Here is a 12,760-nt window from a genome sequence, read left to right as displayed (position 1 = left end):
TCATATTTATATCCCAAAATCTGATTTTCATTGGCGTGTTACGTTCAGTAGTTCCAAAACATGCAGTGATTTTGCAGAGAGCCACAACAATTTACAGAAATACTCATTATAAAATAGTCATAATAAACATTAATAAAAGATTCAACTATTATACATGGAACTTTAGATAAACTTCTTAATGCCTCCTCACCTTCTCCTTACCTCTCTCACTCTGTGTCAGATTTAACAAAAAACTGGAAAAAGCATATCATGCAATAATCTCAGAGACCATAACAGCCAAAACATATCCGCCATGTTGTGTAGTCAGCATTAGTCAGAAGACAGTCAACATTAACACATAAAACATTAACAGAACACAGTCAACATTAGTCACTAGTATAACAAATATTAATTTACCTTTGATGATCTTCATCAGTGTGCACTCCCAGGAATCCCAGTTCCATAATAAATGTTTGATTTGTTCGATAAAGTTCATCATTTATGTCCAAAATCCCCTCATCATTCAGTCGTCCTCCCACAGTAGAAGCATCAAACAAGGTTCTGACTGTCCTCCCATCTAGTCAAGGCTTAGTGTGCAACAATGACCAACTATCCCACTGTGTTGATGTCCTCCCAAACCTTTAAGACATGAAGGTCAATCCCAACATTTCAAGAACTTTGAAAGTTTCCCACTTCAAGTGCAGTGTGCAAAAACCATCAAGCATCACATGAACACATCACACACACACACCATACATCAATATGGTAACTGTAGCAGTCCTGAAGCAACTGTTGAAATGTTCATACATTAACGCAGTTTGATTTCAAACCTATTCCAATTCACTTCATCACGAGTGGAGATGGAACAGGGCCCAGCCAAATCACATTGTGTCCTCCTTCACACCTCCTATCTCCACTACATCACAGTGTTGTGTCCTCCCACTCATCACAGTGATTTGTCTCGCTGACATGGGTTGTCCTCCTGAGAGACATCAAACACAGACATCATGCACACAGACAGACAGACAGACAGACAGACAGACAGACAGACAGACAGACAGACAGACAGACAGACAGACAGACAGACAGACACACAGAGACACACACACACACGGACGGACGGACGGACGGACGGACGGACGGACAGACAGACAGACAGACAGACACACACACAACACACACAGTACACACACACGCACACGTCACACACACACAGTGTTGACACACACACATAAACAGTGAGAGGAATCCTTGATACATGCAGTGTAGTCAACCCAGACCTTCTGGTTTATATCTGGTAGACACAGTGTAGTCAGACCAGGTTAATATCTGGTAGACACAGTGTAGTCAGACCAGGTTAATATCTGGTAGATGACAGTGTAGTCAGACCAGGTTAATATCTGGTTAGACACAGTGTAGTCAGACCAGTGTTAATATCTGGGGAGGAGACACAGTGTAGTCAGACCAGGTTCATATCTGGTAGACACAGTGTAGTCAGACCAGGTTCATATCTGGTAGACACAGTGTAGTCAGACCAGGTTAATATCTGGTAGACACAGTGTAGTCAGACCAGGTTAATATCTGTTTTATTTTATGTGTTTTTCGTCAGACCAGGTTCATATCTGGTAGACACAGTGTTATTCAGACCAGGTTCATATCTGGTAGACACAGTGTAGTCAGACCAGGCTAATATCTGGTAGACACAGTGTAGTCAGACCAGATTTATATCTGGTAGACACAGTGTAGTCAGACCAGACCTTCTGGTTTAGTGTGTTTTCTTATTAAATGTGTGGGATTCTTTCCTCAAGGGCTGAGAGAGGTGAAAACAACACAAGGAGAGGAAGGAGGGAGGGAGGGAGGGAGGGAGGAGAGAGAGGGAGGGAGGGAGGGAGGGAGGGAGGGAGGGAGGGAGGGAGGGAGGGAGGGAGGGAGGGGAGGGAGGGAGGGAGGAGAGGGAGAGGAGGGAGGGAGGGAGGGAGGGGGGAGAGGGAGGGAGGGAGGGAGGGAGGGAGGGAGAGGGAGGGAGGGAGGGAGGGAGGGAGAAGGGAGGGAGGGAAGAAAGGAGGGAGGGAGGGAGGGAGGGAGGGAGGGAGGGAGGGAGGGAGGGAGGGAGGGAGGGAGGGAGGGAGGGGAGGGAGGGGAGGGAGGAGGGAGGGAGGGAGGGAGGGAGGAGGGAGGGAGGGGGAGGGAGGGAGGGAGGGAGGGGAGGGAGGGAGGAGGGAGGGAGGGAGGGAGGGAGGGAGGGGAGGGAGGGAGGGAGGGAGGGAGGGAGGGAGGAGAGGGGAGGGGGAGGGAGGGAGGAGAGGGAGGGAGGGAGGGAGGGAGGGAGGGAGGGTGTCAGGGAAGGGAGGAGGGAGGGAGGGAGGAGGAGAAGAGGAGAGGAGAGGGAGGGAGGGAGAGAGTGTGTGAGATTAGGGATGGATCATTTTAGCTGGAGGTTTTGTGTCAGATTAAGTGTGCTGAATAGTGCTATAGGATCATTTTAGCTGTGTGGTTTTGTGTCAGATTAAGTGCTGAATAGTGCATAGGATCATTTTAGCTGTGTGGTTTTGTGTCAGATTAACAGCTGAATAGGCTTGACATTTTAGCTGTGTGGTTTTGTGTCAGATTAAGTGTGTGTGCTGAATAGTGCTATAGGATCATTTGCCCCCAGCCTTCATATTTCAGGATTACTGCCTTACAGACACACGAACACACGAACACAGAAATACGCACAAGCAGAAACACAAACACAGTGATATTAGAAACTTACTGGCAGATACACGTTATCATTGTTTGAATTGATATGTCGGTCTCCTACAACGCTACTGCAACCTAACCACAACGCTACTGCAACCTAACCACAACGCTACTGCAACCTAACCACAACGCTACCCCAACCTAACCACAACGCTACCCCAACCTATCCACAACGCTACTGCAACCTAACCACAACGCTACTGCAACCTAACCACAACGCTACTGCAACCTAACCACAACGCTACTGGCTCACAGGTTTCCTGCACTGTAAAATCCAAGGCATTTCTTAACTCAAATATTTCTAGTAAGTTGTACTTAAAGTCAATGAAAAGTCATTATTACTTCAAAAATTTTATGTGGTACTAACTCAAAACTAAATGAGATGTCACACCAACTTTACTTTTGTAGGTTATAATAAAAAATGCACTTTTTTTCCAAGCATGATCTACTGCAGGTTGATTTTGGGGTATTGTTTTTAATATCTGTGTTTTTGCATGTACATGCTACACAAAGACAAATAACATACATTATCTAAACTAATCCAATCATTTAGTTAGATGTTTGCACCCGTTACTGAAATGGTTGTTCCAGTTTAAATGGCTTGGGTTGTCTCCTCCCGGGAAAGACCTGAGCCCTAGGACCATGCCTCAGAGCCTGATGACTGCTTGCTGTCCCCAGTCCACCTGGTCCACCTGCTGCTCCAGTTTCAAATGTTCTGCCTGCGGCTATGGAACACTGACCTGTTCACCGGACTTGCTACCTGTCCCGGACCTGCTGTTTTCGACTCTCTCTCTGCCTCACCTGCTGTCTCTAATTCTGAATGATTGTCTATGAAAAACCAACTGACATTTACTCCTGAGGTGCTGACCTGTTGCACCCTCTACAACTACTGTGATTATTATTATTTTACCCTGCTGGTCATTTATGAACGTTTGAACATTTGACCATGTTCTGTTATAATCTCCATCCGGCCCAGCCAGAAGAGGACTGGCCACCCCACATAGCCTGGTTCCTCTCTAGGTTTCTTCCTAGGTTCCTGCCTCTCTAGGGAGCTTTTCCTAGCCACCGTGCTTCTACATCTACATTGCTTGCTGTTTGGGGTTTTAAGCTGGGTTTCTGTACAGCACTTTGTGCTTTTGGCAGCTGATGTAAAAAGGGCTTCATAAATACATTTGATTGATTGATCAGATTCAAACTTTGAAGACCGAGATTGAGTCAATGAAGGCAGACCAACAGAAAGAGAAATATTATCTGAGGGCAGAAATACGGGTGACAGCTGATTGGTCCAGAGAGTCAGGTGGAGAACGGCCCGTTGAAGAGGGCGAGGAACGAGATGAGGTCACAATCTGTGAGCTCTGGAACTCCACCTCTGACAGACACCTCTGAGTCAACACACCTGGAGGGTTCGTCAGGTCGTCGGTTCACCCTGACATTTCCATTCCTCTTCTGAAACCAGAACTTGACCAACTGCTCACCAGGCACAACAAGGGCCATCCGGACATTAATACTGTTTTGCTATTCCAAGGATGTGCAACTGAAGACAGAGACCACGAGTGGACACAGAATACAAACTGGGTTGAATCCAGAGGCAAATTACCAGTGAACAGCCGGGTGTTAATCATTAACACTGTGTCTCAGAAGTTTCTGTCCATGACTGATGCAACCCAAAAAATCATTAAAGACAGAGTTAATGAGTATTTGAGGTCAGCAAGAAAGTCTGGACATGGCCTGCTCTCCCTTATGTAAGGAATTAGGAACTTTCCCATCTTTACTACAATATGTATTGTAGGCTATGTTTACTTGTCAGATTGCACAGTAGCCTAATAAACAAATGTAGGTGGCTTATATCTTTAAAATACTTTATGATGCAAATGTAAAAGCATATACAGTACAGTACTGTATTTCTTCATCAGCATCTTTATGCTTCGTTAATAAAAAAATGCTAAAAATGCCAATGTTTATTTCTTTATGGATCCATAACAAATTACTATGGGAATCAATATCACTGAATGACAGAAAAATTGTTGCATACTGGAAAATACTCTTTTAAAAACACACTGTCACATTGTACAGCGCCATTATGGCTATTAGCAGCGCTATTAGCAGGACAATAGACTGGCCTAGAAGGAGGGTAAGGGTGAGAATTCTTCTATCATCAAATGTATTTCTTAGTGGTTGGTTGTGAAACAGCCAATTATTTGTGGAGAGTCACGTCATTGACTTGGTGTTAAAGATGGCAAATGAAAAACCTACAAAGACTACCAAAGTTTCTGTTTTGTCGGACTGTCATTAGATGTGAATACTTATTTATATCAAATCAATTCTCTAGGTTGAACTATTATGTGATTAAACTAATCATGTTAACATTAAATACGTAGGAAGTTGGGGCACGAGGGAAAATGTTGGGATTTACAGAGTCACGCCCTGGTCTATATTTATGATGTTGGGATTTACAGAGTCATAATTTTCCAAATATAACTCGTCAGATACTTTAAATAATATTTTATTTATTTATTTATGATTTATTTATGTATTTATTTATTTAGTTATTTATTTTATTTTATTTATCTATTAATTAATTACTATTACCTCATCAGTTCTCATTACTGAATGTCGCAAACCCTTGGATATCTGCGCAAACCCTAGTTTCCATAATGAATCAGCAATTTACACATGTATTTACTAACTAAATAATCCCACAGAAATACATAACAAAACAGATATTGGTTTTAACAATGATAGAAAAGTCCCTAATGGGAAAACCTGATATGACAGCTTGGTAGACAATGGAAAGAGGTGGGGTCTGAGAAAGAGCAGGAAAAACTAAATGGATTCACGACACACAGTGGGCTCACAAGGTTGTGACTAGTTCATCTTTATATGAAAATCCACCGAATGAAACACACACGTCATTCCTTAAGTGTCCACGGACCATTCCCACATTCTCAAAGGTAGAAATATTGTTTATTTCTCCCATTTTGGGGAGTTTTGAACTAAGAGAAGCTCTTTGTTGACTCTCTCCCTCTATAATACGATTGTTTCTATCTATTTATGATTAAGTCATAAAACCTGTGGGAGAGTGAGAGGGGGGGGGCACGATAAAAAGGGACAAGTTGTGACAAAGTGATATTTAATTCATATTGGAATCCAGCCTGAGTTAGTGATATGTAATTCATATTGGAATCCAGCCTGAGTTAGTGATATGTAATTCATATTGGAATCCAGCCTGAGTTAGTGATATGTAATTCATATTGGAATCCAGCCTGAGTTAGTGATATGTAATTCATATTGGAATCCAGCCTGTTAGTGATATGTAATTCATATTGGAATCCAGCCTGAGTTAGTGATATGTAACTGGATATCTGCATTCATAATGAGTTAATGTTTGAGAAAGAAAGATCTCTATGTCAAGGATGAATTATATAAGTTAATTGCAAATTATTGAATAATAATTGAAAGTATTCAGACACCTTCACTTTTTCTATTTAAAAAAAAAATTGTAAAGCTTTATTCTGAAATTGACTAAATAGTTGTTTTCTGTCACAAAACCCCATTAACGACGACGCAAAAACAGGTTTTAATTTATTTTGCTATTTTCACATTTTGTTAGGGGGGGGATCACATTTACATAAGTATTCAGACCCTTCACTCAGTACTTTGTTCGAAACACCTTTGGCAGCGATTACAGCCTGGAGTCTTCTTGGGTTTGACGCTACAAGCTTGGCACACCTGTATTTGGGGAGTTTCTCCCATTCTTCTCTACATATCCTCTCAAGCTCTGTCAGTTTGAATGGGGAGCTTTGCTGCAAAGCTACAACTGAAGTCAGAGGTTTACATACACTTAGGTTGTAGTCATTAAAACTCATTATCAACCACTCCACACATTTCTTGTTAAACTATAGTTTTAGGACATCTACTTTGTGCAGGACACAAGTAATTTTTCCAACAATTGTTTACAGACAGATTATATCACTTATCATTCACTGTATCACAATTCCAGTGGGTCAGAAGTTTACCTACACTAATTTGATTGTTCCTTTAAACAGCTTGGAAAATTCCAGAAAATTATGTCATGGCTTTAGAAGCTTCTGATTTGAGTCAATTGGAGGTGTACCTGTGGATGTATTTCAAGGCCTACCTTCAAACTCAGTGCCTCTTTGCTTGACATCATGGGAAAATCAAAAGAAATCAGCCAAGACCTCAGAAAAAAAATCGTAGACCGCCACAAATCTGGTTCATCCTTGGGAGCAATTTCCAAAACACCTGAAGGTACCACGTTCATCTGTACAAACAATAGTACACAAGTATAAACACCATGGGACCACGCAGCCGTCATATCGCTCAGGAAGGAGACGCGTTCTGTCCCCTAGAGATGAATATACTTTGGTGCGAGAAGTGCAAATCAATCCCAGAACAACAGCGAAGGACCTTGTGAAGATACTGGAGGAAACAGGTACAAAATTATCTATATCCTCAGTTAAACGAGTTCTATATCGACATAACCTGAAAGGCCGCTCAGCAAGGAAGAAGCCACTGCTCCAAAACCACCGTAAAAAAGCCAGACAACGGTTTGCAATTGCACATGGGGACAAAGATCGTATTTTTTGGAGAAATGTCCTCTTTTCTGATGAAAAAAAAAATAGAACTGCTTGGCCATAATGACCATTGTTATGTTTGTAGGAAAAAGGCTTGCAAGGCGAATAACATGTTGTGGGGGTGCTTTGCTGCAGGAGGGACTGGTGAACAAAATAGATTACATCATAAGGATGGAAAATTATATATTGAAGCAACATCTCAAGACATGAGTCAGGAAGTCAACATCATTCTGTATACTTCTGGCCCCTCCTTGGACACTGTGTTAAAAACCTCTTAAAGATCGGGGTACTTTTTTAAACTTTTTGTTAAAAATCGCGCAAAATTTCAAAGTCCTGCTACTACTGCCAGGAATATAGTATATGCATATGATTAGTATGTGTGGATAGAAAACACTCTGAAGTTTCTGAAACTGGTTAAATCATGGCTGTGACTATAACAGAACATGTGTTGCGGGCAAAACCCCAAGGAAAACTGATAAAAAACAATAATAATATCAATCTGCCAGTTGCCTCTATTGTCTATGGCAAGGGAAAATAGATAGCTCCCAGTTGACAATTCCTACAGCTTCCACAAGATGTCGCCAGTCCTGGCAATTGGGTTGAAGTTATTCCTTGGTGAAATGAAGAATAGACACTTCCTGTCATCAGGGCACAACAAAGGAAGTTTTGGTAGAGAGAATATCGACCATCATCTCAAGACCTGCTGCTATTGAATACAGATCGCCCCGTGATCAATTCGATCGATTATTAACGTTTACTAATACCTAAAGTTGGATTACAAAAGTAGTTTGAAGTGTTTTGTCAAAGTTTAAAGGCAACTTTTTTAATTTAAAAAAATGACGTTGTGTTTTGAAACTGTGTTTTTTCCTGGATCAGACGGTCTTCATAAATGGACATTTTGGACCGATTTAATTTAAAAAAAAGAACCAATTGTGATGTTTATGGGACATATAGGAGTGCATATAGCGCCGGCTATGCTAATTATTATGTTTACGTCCCTTTCAGGTATTTCGGGGGGTTGCATGCTATCAAATAATAGCTTCTCATGCTTTCGCCGAAAAGCATGTGTGTTTTAATGAAAGTTTGAGTTTTATCGAGTGCTATTAGCATTTGGCGTAGTGCATTTGCATTTCCTGTTGGCTAAGTGAGACGCTAGCATCTCAGCTTGCTCTAAGAGGTTATTAACTAACCTCCAGACAAGCTTCATTGCCATACAACTCTCCTTCCGTGGTCTCCAACTGCTCTTAAACGCAAATAAAACTAAATGCATGCTCTTCAACCGATCGCTACCTGCACCTATCCGCCTGTCCAACATCACTACTCTGGACGGCTCTGACTTAGAATACGTGGAAACTACAAATACCTAGGTGTCTGGTTAGACTGTAAACTCTCCTTCCAGACTCACATTAAGCATCTCCAATCCAAAATTAAATCTAGAATCGGCTTCCTATATCGCAACAAAGCATCCTTCATTCATGCTGCAAACATACCCTGGTAAAACTGACCATCCTACCGATCCTCGACTTCGGTGATGTCATCTATAAAATAGCCTCCAACACTCTACTCAACAAATTGGATGCAGTCTATCACAGTGCAATCCGTTTTGTCACCAAAGCCCCATATACTACCCATCATTGCGACCTGTATGCTCTCGTTGGCTGGCCCTCGCTTCATACTCGTCGCCAAACCCACTGGCTACAGGGTATAGCCACAAGTCTCTGCTAGGTAAAGCCTTGCCTTATCTCAGCTCTGCACCTGTACATAACCCATCTGTAAACAGCCCATCTATCTACCTACCTCATCCCCACACTGGTATTTATTTATTTATTTTGCTCCTTTGCACCACAGTATCTCTAACTGCACATTCATCTTCTGCCGATCTACCATTCCAGTGTTTAATTGCTATATTGTAATTACTTCGCCACCAAGGCCTATTTATTTCCTTAACTTACCTCATTTGCACTCACTGTATATAGACTTTTTGTTTTCTTTTGTTCTACTGTATTATTGACTGTATGTTTGTTTTATTCCATGTGTAACTCTGTGTCGTTGTATGTGTCGAACTGCATTGCTTTATCTTGGCCAGGTCGCAATTGTAAATGAGAACTTGTTCTCAACTGGCCTACCTGGTTAAATAAAGGTGTAATAAAAACTAAAACTAAAAATAAAATGGTCTTCTAAATGGAGAATGACCCCAAGTATACTTCCAAAGTTGTTGCAAAATGGCTTAAGGGCAACAAAGTCAAGGTATTGGAGTGGCCATCACAAAGCCCTGACCTCAATCCCATAGAAAATGTGTGGGCAGAACTGAAAAAGCATGTGCGAACAAGGAGGCCTACAAACAATTCACCCAACTTATAGTGGAAAGCTTGTGGAAAGCTACCCGAAACGTTTGACCCAAGTTAAACAATTTAAAGGCAATGCTACCAAATACTAATTGAGTGTATATAAACTTCTGACCCACTGGGAATGTGATGAAAGAAATAAAAGCTGAAATAAATCATTCTCTCTGTTATTCTGACATTTCACATTCTTAAAATGAAGTGGAGATCCTAACTGACCTGACAGGGACATTGTTACTCGGATTAAATGTCAGGAATTGTGAGAAACTGAGTTTAAATGTATTTGGCTAAGGTGTATGTGAACTTCAACTGTGTTTTCATGTCTCTCCAGAGATGTTTGATCCAGGCTCTGGCCTGGCTACTCATGGATATTCAGAGACTTGTCCCCAAGCCACTCCTGCGTTGTCTTGGCTATGTGTTTAGATCATTGTCCTGTTAGAAGATGAACCTTCACCCCTGACCTCTAAGGTCCTGTGTGCTCTGGAGGAGCCTTTCATCAAATATCTTTCTGTACTTTGCTCTGTTCTTCGTTCCCTTGATCCTGACTAGTCTCCCAGTCCATGCCGCTGAAAAACATCCCCACAGCATGATGCTGCCACCACCATGCTTCACCATGATGGTACCGGGTTTCCTCCAGATGAGATGCTTGGCATTCAGGACAAAGAGTTCAATTTTGGTTTCATCAGACCTGAGAATCTTGTTTCTCTGGTCTAAGTCCTTTAGGAGCATTTTTGCAAACTCTAAGTGGGGTGTCTTTTACTGAAACTCCCATATCTACTGGGTGAAGTACCACAGTGTGACATCACAGCAGCAAGATGTGTGACCTGTTGCCACAAGAAAAGAGCAACCAATGAAGAACAAACACCATTGTAAATACAACCCATATTTAAGTTTATTTCTTTTCCCTTTTGTACTTTCACTATTTACACATCGTTACAACACTTTATATGTACATATAATATTTGAAATGTCTATTCTTTTGGAACTTCTGTGAGTGTAATGTTTGCTGTTCATTTGTATTGTTTATTTCACTTTATTATCTTCATCACTTGCAATGGTAATGTTAACATATGTTTCCCATGCCAATAAAGCAGCATTGAATTGAAATTGAAATTAGAGTGAACCATAGAGAAAGAGCGAGAGATTGGGAGAGATAAAGATAGAATGATTAGGAGACAGAGAGAGAGACAGAGAGAGAGACAGAGAGAGAGGGACAGAGAGAGAGAGAGAGGGACAGAGAGAGAGAGAGAGAGAGAGGGACAGAGACAGAGAGAGAGAGATAGAGAGAAAGAGAGGGACAGAGAGAGAGAGATAGAGAGAGAAAGAGAGAGAGAGAGAGGGACAGAGAGAGAGAGAGACAGAGAGAGAGACAGAGAGACAGAGAGACAGAGAGAGAGAGAGACAGAGAGAGAGACAGAGAGACAGAGAGAGAGAGACAGAAAGAGAGAGAGACAGAGAGAGAGAGAGACAGATAGCCAGAGACAGAGAGACAGAGAGACAGAGAGACAGAGCGACAGAGAGACAGAGACATATAGACAGAGAGACAGAGAGACAGAGAGAGAGAGAGACAGAGAGAGAGAGAGAGAGAGAGAGAGAGAGAGAGAGAGAGAGAGACAGAGAGAGAGAGAGACAGAGAGACAGAGAGACAGAGAGAGAGACAGAGAGAGACAGAGAGAGACAGAGAGACAGCAGCACAATTAGACCCAACCAAATCATGAGAAAACAAAAAGATAATTACTTGACACATTGGAAAGAATTAACAAAAAAACAGAGCAAACTAGAATGCTATTTGGCCCTACACAGAGAGTACACAGCGGCAGAATACCTGACCATTGTGACTGACCAAAATTAAGGAAAGCTTTGACTATGTACAGACTCAGCGAGCATAGCCTTGCTATTGAGAAAGGCCGCCGTAGGCAGACATGGCTCTCAAGAAAAGACAGGCTATGTGCTCACTGCCCACAAAATGAGGTGGAAACTGAGCTGCACTTCCTAACCTCCTGTCTAATGTATGACTATATTAGAGAGACATATTTCCCTCAGATTACACAGATCCACAAAGAATTCGAAAACAAATCCTACTTTGATAAACTCCCATATCTACTGGGTGAAATTCCACAGTGTGCCATCAGAGCAGCAAGATTTGTGACCTGTTGCAACGAGAAAAGGGCAACCAGTGAAGAACACGTACCATTGTAAATACAACCCATATCTATGAATATTTATTTTATCTTGTGTCCTTTACCATTTGTACATTGTTAAAACATTGTATATATATATACATAATATGACATTTGTAATGTCTTTATTGTTTTGAAACTTCTGTATGTGTGATGTCTACTGTTAATTTTTATTGTTCATTTCACTTTATATATTATCTACCTTACTTGCTTTGGCAATGTTAACACGTTTCCCATGCCAATAAAGCCCTTGAATAGAAATTAATTGAATTGACAGAGAGAGAGAGAGACAGAGAGAGAGAGAGACAGAGAGACAGAGAGACAGAGAGACAGAGACAGACTGAGAGAGACAGAGAGACAGAGAGAGAGACAAAGAGAGTTAGAGAGACCGAGAGAGAGATACAGAGAGAGCGGAAGAGAGAGACAGAAACAGATGGGACCAATTGGAACCTTTATCATTACTGAAGCTATGGAGCTGTCCCTCACGCATGAACACACACACACACTCTCCACGCCACACACACACTCCATGCCACACACACACTCCACGCCACACACACCACACACACACACACACACACACACACACACACACACACACACACACACACACACACACACACACACACACACACACACACACACACACACACACACACACACACACACACACACACACACACACACACACACTCCACGCCACCTGCCCAACCACTGTCACACTTCAGGTGACATCTCCTCTCTCGTCATCAGTAGGAGTAGGGATGCTGGTGTCATGCACCTAGCGGTTAGAGGGCCAGTAACTAACACAAAGGTCGCTGGTTCCATTACCCGAGCCGTCAAGGTGAAAAATATATTGATGTGCCCTTGAGCATTTAACCCTAATTTGATCCAGGGGCATCATACCAATATGGATGACCCTGTT

General features: G+C 42.0%; 1 protein-coding gene across 1 annotated transcript in view; it reads left to right on the top strand.

Annotated features, from left to right (window-relative positions):
• Positions 1–12,760, top strand: part of LOC135549443 (cell adhesion molecule 2-like) — a 1,019,298-nt gene that overhangs the window by 212,824 nt on the left and 793,714 nt on the right. The window lies entirely within an intron of this gene.

This window comes from Oncorhynchus masou, chromosome 12, assembly GCF_036934945.1.
Source record: "Oncorhynchus masou masou isolate Uvic2021 chromosome 12, UVic_Omas_1.1, whole genome shotgun sequence".
Lineage (NCBI taxonomy): Eukaryota > Metazoa > Chordata > Actinopteri > Salmoniformes > Salmonidae > Oncorhynchus > Oncorhynchus masou.
The sequence above is the reverse complement of the archived record's forward strand: the minus strand, read 5'-3'. Positions and strand labels throughout refer to the sequence as shown.